The following is a 10,607-nucleotide window of genomic DNA, read 5'->3' as shown; positions in this document are numbered from 1 at the left end:
CCTGCCTGTTTATGCGAGCTGTCTTGTAGCCTACTGGTCTAAGTGCGTGACTACCAACTGGCAGGTTGTGTGTTCGAATCCAGCTGGTGCTGGACCTTTCAGTTTTATTTATTTATTTATTTTTTAATCGCGTAACATAAATATATTACCGCATGCAAACTGTACTGTATACAATATGTATATGTATATTTAATGTCTTAACTGTGCCCGTTTAAGTATTGAATATTCATATCTAATTTTACCACTGAAGGGAAATCTTAACATAAACATACAGTATATGGCTGGTCTCGGTACTTTAAAGAAAAAAACACACACCAGTATTCCATTTCTCCCTAAACATTGTAAGCTTCGAATGAAACCACTAAATAAAATATAGAAATCTTAAGATTTGTTTTATTTAATGTTGGTAGCAGGATGAACTGTCAGAGTGTATATTTTGTCGCAAAGTTGCTACAAGATGTTAACAGTGAAAAAAGTATTTAGAAATGAGTTATTTCAAGATGAAAAAGAAAACATACACGGAACATGGTTTCATTACGACCAGAATCGGTCTTGAGATATTTTTAACTTGATTTACAGTATTTGAGAGGTATGTCTTAACACCGATACTACAGTGCTTAAGTACTGCTCACGTATATGTTTCTAGGTTTATATTATGCATTTCATACGGTCAAATTACTTTTGAGCAACTAATAAGAAGCGCGAAACGGTATGCGTTTTAGTTTCGTTTTGTGCTGGAACCTGTGGATTGATTAGAGATATCAAGTACATACAAGTCATTTTTTAAATGTTGTAGTTCGTCTTGAAAAAATGTTACAAGCACATCATCTATCAACAATAACACAGGTTCTGTTTCCATATTGTGGATCAAATCCAGTGGCGCTGTGTGTTACTTTACTGAGTCCCATGTCACATGGTCTGTGATTGAAACCTGTAAAACCGGTTTAATTCGTCACAGCCAGCACTCTTCAGGTGTGAGGGTCTTCTGCTCAGAATGAAACGCTAAAATGTTTGTGTATATTCTAATGGTAGTGGGGGCAGGGTGTGTGGGAACAGGTTTGGTTGAAATTGCATTGGAGATCTATGTTCTTCACACCTGAAACATTTTCTCTGAAAGGATTTTCTTCGCAGTTTAACCGATCTTGTTACAGCATGTTACAGTTTACTATTATTAACCATATTAATTTTAAGTGCTTAATGTAAAATCTTGTAAAAATATATTTTCATTGTTCAAATATACATTAATATACATTAAGTCTGACTATCATATAATAAGTTAAATACAAAACTAAAGAAAAAATAGGGTTAAATATAATTCAAATTATTTTGCTAACAATGTTAACTGTTTATGAATAATAAAATGTATTAACTAAGGAGTAGGATGGCACAGTTGTTAGTATGTTTTTTGTTTTGTTTCTTTTTCATAAATACAACAGTAGTACCAGATGTCTCAGTGGCTTTCAAAATTAAATTATGCATGCAAACCTGTGAACTAGAAAGATAACTAAGATTTTAATACTAATTAAATGACCGCGGGCACTTTCCACCCCCTCTACATTCTCAGAGTAGAACAGACTAACCTTCTAATGAAAGACGGTCCACCCCCCACGGACAGGAAAAGTGCCCACAGGCACTTAAACTTAATATGGTCAGTAACAGTAAACAGTAACATGGTCAGAAGGAGCACGTACAAACGTTTTCGAAATAACCACATGTAAGACTCTGATGCTTAAAATGTTTAGGGAGAAAGTGGAATACTGGTGTGTATTTTTTCTTTAAACTACCAATACCAGCCATATACAGTCTGTAACGTAGGGATTTCTATATGTCTTTATTTAGTGGTTACATTAGTGACAAAGGCTAAACTTTTAGCTTCAGTAACGTGTACATATCTCCCCTTTTTATAAAACAACTTGGTTGAAAACTGTTCCAGAGCCACTGTTGTTTCATCAGTGAAAAGTACATCATGAAATGCCTCTCCCTGTTCAATCCACTGGAAAAAAGAAAAGGAGCATAAAGCTTCTGATGGTCATAAACGATATTCATTTAGGAGCAGCATCATCAGCAGAGGTATGTTTTTAACTGCACTGCATTGGAGAGAATACCATAGTGTGTTTTTTTTTTTTTACTCCCTGGCGGAAACTGGCTTCCAGAAGAATCAGTATGGCTCAGAGATTAAATAAAACTTCACAGACATTAACGAAGAGCATAACGCGTGTACTGTATACACTGCAAGTACAACCCCCCTCTCTGGAGGAGTGCTGGCTGTGACGAATTGAACCGGTTTCACGGGTATTTTCAAAGTAGGAGGCGAGATTTTCAGCGAAAGACACCCCCCCCCCTCAAAAACCCAGTAAATACAGTACTTACTAGTTAAAGGCTAGGCTCCCGACTACGGCGAAAGGAACCCTTCTTTCATTAGAAGACAATGAACATATTTTAGCCCTGAATGAATTAATAGCAAACATGGTTTACATAAAATACATTTTTCCAAGAAAGTTTAGCCTTTGTCACTAATGAAACCACTAAATAAAGACATAAATATAAAAATCTTAAGATTTTTAAAATACATGACTTTGCTAAAATTTATTTGAAAATAAAAACAATTACAACCGCCAGGGGAGAGAGAGAACAGGGGAGGGATGTTGGTTTTGCATAAGGGGCGGGGCTATGGAAATTAGGTCTGTTTGGGAATGTGTAGTTACATGTTCTGGCTGTTTGTGAATTATCGTTGTTGAGTATGGAGTGTTGAGGTATTGATTTTGTGTAATGCTTTATGTTGAAAATTGAGGTGGATTTTGTTTATGATAAACAGGATAAACTGGGATGGGAGGAAGGTTTGGTTTTGCATAAGGGGCGGGATTATGATAATTGGAGGACTTTGCGAGAGTAAAATGGTTTGATTATTTGATTTTGTATTGTGGTTGTTATCTATGTTTTTGGTTGGTATTATGTTTATATGGTTGTTTTTGTTGGTTGGTTGTTATTATGGTTATTAATAATACGATCTATAGTTGAAATCTGAGCCTAAATAAAAAGAAAAAACAAGTGATTAGGTTTATGAGCAATCTAATTACTTATTCGTTTAAAAAGCTATATAAAATAAAGTTTATTATTAATTTGCTGGACAGAGCAGTGAACATTATTATGCATAAGACAAAGATAACGATCCTGATCAGTTTAGAAATCTGTGTACGCTGTAAGGTTTTTACTTCTTAAACTTTTAAAATACACGTTTAGAATAGAAAGAAATCCTCTTCCTGGTACAGTATGTATAGCAAACCAGCACGTCTTTTTTCTCCAATCAGAGGGGTGTCAGATGGTGTCAGCCAATCACCATTCTGCGTTGGCTAGCAACGGGTGACTGTTCTCAGGCGGAAGATGTAAACAGCTTAATGTTCGTGTTAAATAATTTTTTTAAATTAAAATTCATTCTATACAGCAATCGCATATTTGGGTACCGTTTCATAAAACTTTCATGCTTAAAATGTTTAGGGAGAAATGGAAGACTGGTGTGTATTTTTTCTTTAAACTACCAAGACCAGCCATACACAGTACAGTTTACATACATACAGTAATGTTTATGTTCCTAAATTAATATCGTTTATGACCTTCAGATGCGTTATGCTCCTCTTCTTTTTATGCTCAGCTACTAAAATTTCCCTTTAGTGGTAAAATCCATATAAATATTCAAAACTAAGCGGATTAAAATGTGCACAGTAAAGACATTAAATGATTAAATCTTTGCACTACCAACCAATGCACCACGAGTGCCCCTGTCGGTCATTTTGGCCAGCCAATCACTTGCCCTGCGGTACCCTCCGGTGCCCCGCGGTGGCTTGTGGGTAGGTTACTGTACCGTGGGTTTTTACCGCGCAGTTTGAATGGCTGCATCTTTATGCAACGCAGAAGCACATCCACAAGTAACATTACCTAGCTAAGAGAGGACATTGGCTAGCCATTATGATAAATACAGTGGAAAAAAGCAATTGGGAAAATAAGACCTGCTGATCTGTTATACATACCAGGAAGAGAACAGAATATGATTTTTTTCTGTTCGAAACGTGTGTTGTCTTTATGAAATTCATGTATTTTAAACGTTTAATTAAGAAGAAAAAAACTTACAGAAAGATACTAAGCTGATCACGAGATAGAAAGATCACCCGTTTTTCACGCATAAAAAGTGGCTATTAACTGGGTGAACTGTTATTAACTGGAGTCATCTGGGTGAAAACACATAATATGAACATGAAACAAAACAAAAAATAAAAATAAGATACAATCTACAGACATTAAAACCGGTGTCATGGAAATATAACTATCAAGGAAGCCACAAGAGAGAGTTCTCACCTGAGTAAGGTCTTTATTTCAATATTGGGAGCAACCAGAGACTCAGTTTGTTACAAGCAGTACAGGGTTTTCATAAGACATTGCGCTGTAAAAAAGCTCAGCGCTTTGTCCCTTCTAAAACTTCCACCTTCCCTAAGAGAAAACAGATTACATCAAAAAGCGAAAGAAGAAGCACTAGATATGTTATTCAAAGCTTATCAGTTACTTTCAGCTAATTCTAACGACCCAGACAGCATATATTGTTTTGGTACATTGTCTTCTAAAGTAACCTAAACAGTGTACTTTGTTGACGCACTGTTTTCTAAAATTCTGCACGTACTGTAGCACAGCAATTACATCCTTGAAATATATTATCTAAAAGCCCCAATATATTTCTTTGCAAAGCTCTCTACATTTTAAGAATCAATTTACTTATTAGATTTCCACTTAAAGACTTGTTCGGCTGGAGTTCGGAGAGTCGCGTTTTTCAGAATTGTATTGAGATCGTTTTCCACAGAGCTCAGATGTCAAAGCACAGCAGCAGCTCTCCACAGCGATCCTCTATAGCGCCCTTTCTCCCGCAGCTCCGTCCTCATTGGAAGGAAGCAAGAGTGAAAGGCTGAAGTGAAATAGAGCAGGGAAGAAGGCAGTGAAGAGAGAGAACGTGGGAAGAAGAGAAAAACGCAAGGGAAAAAAAAGCAGCATCGTAAAAGAGGTGACGGAGCTGTCCTCTCAATAAGAAGGGTGCCAGCGAGCCTTGTGCTCGCTTACGGCCACACCCCCTTGAGCTCGCCAGATCTCGTCTGATCTCGGAAGCTAAACAGGGATGGGCCTTGTTAGTACTTGGATGGGAGACCGCCTGGGAATACCAGGTGCTGTAAGCTCTTAAGCGCAGGAGGCGCCCTATCCTCGCTCGCTCGCTCATTCCCCTGTTCGAACGTGCAGTGCGGCTTGTCCGTCTGTTTATTTGTCAGCTTTGGCGAGACACGGGTGCTTGTGTATTAGCGTGAGCTTTTTTTATTCTGATCAGGAACAGTTTTACAAGTCCGCAAAGGATCGAGGAAAGGTTTATCGCCAGCTGAAAAGAGACACAGCACTTCGGCTGTGGAGACTTTATTAATAAGGCCCCTCAGTAGTTGAGATCTGTTATACCCATCTAGAAACATGCAATCAGCATGTTATTGCTGAAGCAATAGTCACAACATTATTCCACACCTGGGTGAGAGGCGGGTTATGATGACAGTCATGCTTTCTACACCTTATACTGAGCTCAGAAATGGACCAAGCGGACATCTCACGAGCAGATCCCTCCGCGTATAAGAAAGGCAACTTGTCTCAGCAAAAATACCACGGATTCACATCCAAAATATGATAAAAAGGCAAAAACCCCACACTTGGAATGCAAACGTACCCTAAAAAGGAAACACGGTTTTAAAACCAACTTGATTTTCCCCTGGAGAAACCTTTTTATGGACACACATCGCATCTATTACACATGTAGAACTAAATATAAAGATAAAACTTAATATAAGAAGTCATGACATATCACACATGACGAAGTCTGGTCCAGAATAAACAGTTTACACTGACCCACCTTTATTTACCCTGGTCACTCACTTCTATTAACTGTTTAACTGGGTAACAAATTAATATTTGTTTCAATTTGGGATCTACACCTGGGAGCCCTGAAATGTTGGCCAGAGGGGAGAAGCTGATATTCAGACGTGAGAATATATTAAAATAAAGGATCTGATGTTGTTTTTCACCTGTCTAATCAAAGCTTGTTCAAAAATTATCTGATTATAGGACACACGAGTTTATAATCATACTCATTCCACTTTTTAACCCCGTATATATGCACAATATGAAACGTATATACACTAAATCTCACGTGTGACTCCCATAATATACATTTTTTTACGAAAATTAGGAACACTTACTACAATTATCAACCCCCCATGACGAGGCAATATTTCATACCTTTGTTTCTTTGTGGGTTCAAAGTTCTGTCCTGTCGTTTCACACGTAATGTTTTGGTAGTTATCTCAATTTTCCTTTGCAATTATCTCCAAGATCATCATCAACTTTTTGTAAAACGATATGCACAACTGATATTTAAAGAAAGTCCTGTACCAAAACGTCTTCGTAGGGAAAGACAGCTTTTTTTTCCTTACGTTAGTCGCTACACGGTTACTCAGAAAATCCATTCACCACCTTTAAAAAAAAAGTTTCGTTTTTTATTGTGGTTCACTGACATTTCTGTCACAATTCTGAGGGACCCCAAATAAAATTCACTTGCCGGTATAAAGACGCCGGCGAGGATAAGACAGGTATCGAGCCACCTGCGTATCTAGCGGACGTTTAAAATAAAAAAATGGCGTGTAATGTTGCGAAGGGCTACTGTTTTTTTTATAGTTTGTCGATTGTAAGGGACGTGGGCCGCGACAGAAATACTGGACGGGGTGGGAAAAGGTTTATTGATGGTTTATTGTACCGCAACGGTCACAATTGACTCACCAGCAAAGATGGCGCCGAGGCCACATCGGCTCCCTCCCGCCCTGCCTCGCACCGAAGCTCGAGCTGCGGAGCGCGACGCCAAACCGCCGGTCCACGGGCGCGGGCGCCGGACATAGACGTCATAAACCCTTCCGAGGCGCAGGAATTATAGATCACTGTAGTTCCTTCTGGACCCGGGTTAGGGACAGTGTGCCCTCCGTATGAGTCTTCTGAGGAAGCCAGTGTCTCATGGGTGTCCAGGCTTGGTACCATCTGTCCATCACAGGACACACAGACACACACACTCACACACCCTGGACAGGACACCAGTCCATCACAGGACACACACACACACACTCACTCACACACCCTGGACAGGACACCAGTCCATCACAGGACATACACACACCCTAGATAGGACACCAGTCCATCACAGGACACACATACACTCACACACCCTGGACAGGACACCAGTCACTCACAGGACACACACACACACTCACACACCCTGAACAGGACACCAGTCCCTCACAGGACACACACACACAACCTGGATAGGACACCAGTCCCTCACAGGACACTCAGACACACACACTCACACACCCTGGACAGGAACCAGTCCATCACATGACAAACACACACTCACTCACACACCCTGGACAGGCAGCACTCCATCACAGGACACACACACACCAGGGCCAGTTTTCCCAGAAGCCAATTAGCCCAAAAGCCTGTCTTTGGACCCGAAGAACACAGGGAGAACATGCAGACTCCACACAGACAGTCCCCCCCCCCCCGGGTCCAGACCCGAGCCCGGAGCCCCCCCGCGCTGAACCCCTCCGTACAGACGGCCGCACACAGCTCCGTTGTTCCCGATTCCCGAGGTGATCTGTTAAAAGAAGCCGGTGTGTTGCCTCCAGGTGACATTTCCTACTGGAGTCAGGACAGGAGGCTCTTCTGTACACAGAAGGGGGTGGGGGTGGGGAACAAGCCGCCCAGCCCTGTGGTTGAAGCCGATACCCCGGCTTCTCTCCAGACACAGCTGGGTGAGCTCCTCCAGTCAGTACAGGGGGCTTTACTGTACATAGAGGGTGGTGGGGGTGTGGAAAAACTCCTTTGTTCGACGCCTTGGGGCATTCTTGTTGTGAAAGGCGCTATATAAAAAAACTGAATTGAAATTGAATCTTACAGGTTTGGGTTTTTCGGAGATCTTGTCAGAGATCTTGTCTGTCGTGCCATTTCAAAAACGTAACGACACTCCTCACGTCCAAGCGCCGCCGGTCTGTGGCGTAACGTATGCTTACACAACCATGACGGTTTCATCATGGACAGCACGAAAGCCCGAAAAGTGGTTGACGTTTTAATTTGGCAACGCCACGATGGATCCCAGTTTTTTTTTTTATTTTGGGGGCCAAAGAGGACAAAAAAGGAAACGTCTGGAGGTGGATCGATGGTCATCTCTGCGGTTGTTCTGATGTTCTGGAAAAAACAAACAAAAAAAAAAACGGCTCGCTTGCCCGGTCGTGTAGTGTTTCCACACCCCACGCAAATCAACGTCTCTTCGCCCCTGGGGGATCGTCGCCCCCCGCACCCCTCTCACGTGATAGGGGCTTCCCCCGGCTGTGACGTACTTACCCCACCCCCTTTTCCGCCAACGTCATACCGAAGGTCGCGCTTCGGGCCGCGGCGATGTTGACGGACTGTCTTGTAGCGTGAGAAGGGTTTAAATTTCGACTTAAGGAGTTGGCCATCGTTATATTTCGCGAGGTATCATACGGGGGGGAAAAAGAACATTTATATTTATCAACCTACTAGTAATACTGGGTGGATGTCATGTTCCCCAAAGTTCAGTGCCTCTCTCTAATAAAGTAGAAACGAGTCCGGGTTGTGAAAACTTCTTCTGGCAGTTCAAAACGTTTCGAAGGGACTACAGCGCTACCCTGTTTTCCATTTGTATCGTGTATTATTAGACAGTCATAAGTATCTGTACTGATCACAGAGTCCCCCTCTCACTGCCAGGACTGAAGACCAGTGCAGCACGAATAATAATAATAATTAATAAGTCTGGACTCTCCACTCAGAGCTCCTCCCAGGTCAGGGGGATCCCCTCCAGCCCCCCCAGTGTGCAGCCCCTACCTGGATGATGCTCCAGTCCGCTCAGCACACAGCAGCTCTCAGTGGGGAGGAGAGCAGAGGGATGGAGCCAGTTCAGAGAGGGGGGTGATAAGGAGGCCATGATGGGTCAAGACCAGGGGGGGAATCAGGCCAGGACACTGGGGTAACACCCCTACTCTTCTCCAGAAACACCCCGGGATTGTTAACGAGCACAGAGAGTCAGGACCTCGGTTTTACGTCTCATCCGAAGGACGGCGCCTGTTTACAGTCCAGTGTCCCCCGTCACTATACTGGGGCATCAGGACCCACACAGACTGCAGGGTGAGAGCGCCCCCTGCTGGCCCCACTCACACCTCTCCCAGCAGCAACCTTAGGGGGGGGGGGGGAGGGAAAAAACCAAAAGCTAAAAAAATTTATTGATGCTTAACAAAAGGTCATCAGTCCAGTCTGGGGCCTCTCAGCTTCAGTCCAGACCAGTCTGGGGCCCCTCAGCTTCAGTCCAGTCTGGGGCCCCTCAGCTTCAGTCCAGTGCAGTCTGGGGTCCCTCAGCTTCAGTCCAGACTGGGGTCCCTCAGCATCGGTCCAGCACAGTCTGGGGTCCCTCAGCTTCGGTCCAGCACAGTCTGGGGTCCCTCAGCTTCGGTCCAGTCTGAGGTCCCTCAGCTTCAGTCCAGCACAGACTGGGGTCCCTCAGCTTCGGTCCAGACTGGGGTCCCTAAGCTTCGGTCCAGCACAGTCTGGGGTCCCTCAGCTTCGGTACAGCACAGCCTGAGGTCCCTCAGCTTTGGTCCAGTCCAGTCTGGGGCCTCTCAGCTCCAGTCTAGTCTAGTCTGGGGCCCCTCAGCTCCAGTCCAGTCCAGTCTGGTGTCCCTCAGCTCCAGTGCTGTCCAGTCTGGGGTCCCTCAGCTTCGGCCCAGCACAGACTGGGGTCCCTCAGCTTCGGTCCAGAACAGTCTGGGGTCCCTCAGCTTCGGTCCAGCACAGTCTGGTGCCCCTCAGCTCCTGTCCAGTCCAGTCTGGGGTCCCTCAGCTTCGGTCCAGCACAGTCTGGGGTCCCTCAGCTTCGGTCCAGTCTGGTGTCTCTCAGCTCCGGTCCAGTCCAGTCTGGTGTCCCTAGGCTGCAGTCCAGCCGTCTGGTGTCCCTCAGCTCCGGTCCAGTCCAATTCAGTCCAGTCCAGTCCAGTCCAGATCTTAGCAGGCACAGAACCAGGAAAGGAACCTGGAAAGAATATTGTTATTGCAGGTGTGAGGGACACAGACACAGACATCACCATGACATCAAACAGCAAGAGGAGACTCCTCCTTGAATCACAGACACGACCGGGCGGCGCCCCCCTGTCTGCTCACCTGCACCTCCTCTTCCTCTTCTTGTCCTTCCCGGCAGCCTGCTCCTCCTCTCCCTCGCTCTTCCTCTCCTGAGCTACGGTCTCCGCCGCCTCCATCGGCTCGTCCTGATCTTCTGTCTCCACTGACACGCAGCTCAGGGACTTCAAAAAGACGCATCGGCGCTTCTGAAGAAGAGACAGGAGAGTCACGTTAAGAGTCGGACTGGACACTCCAGTACATGAACACTGCACTGAGAGAGAGAGGGGTTGATACAGACACACTGACTAGACACTCCAGGACATGAACACTGCACTGAGAGAGAGAGGGGTTCATACAGACAC

General features: G+C 44.1%; 1 pseudogene; it reads left to right on the top strand.

Annotated features, from left to right (window-relative positions):
* The first annotated feature begins 5,094 nt into the window (after positions 1-5,094).
* LOC138218288 (5S ribosomal RNA) lies at positions 5,095-5,213 on the top strand (annotated as a pseudogene).
* Positions 5,214-10,607: the final 5,394 nt, after the last annotated feature.

This window comes from Lepisosteus oculatus, chromosome 14, assembly GCF_040954835.1.
Source record: "Lepisosteus oculatus isolate fLepOcu1 chromosome 14, fLepOcu1.hap2, whole genome shotgun sequence".
NCBI classification, from domain to species: Eukaryota; Metazoa; Chordata; class Actinopteri; order Semionotiformes; family Lepisosteidae; genus Lepisosteus; species Lepisosteus oculatus.
This window is presented reverse-complemented; position numbering and strand designations above follow the sequence as displayed.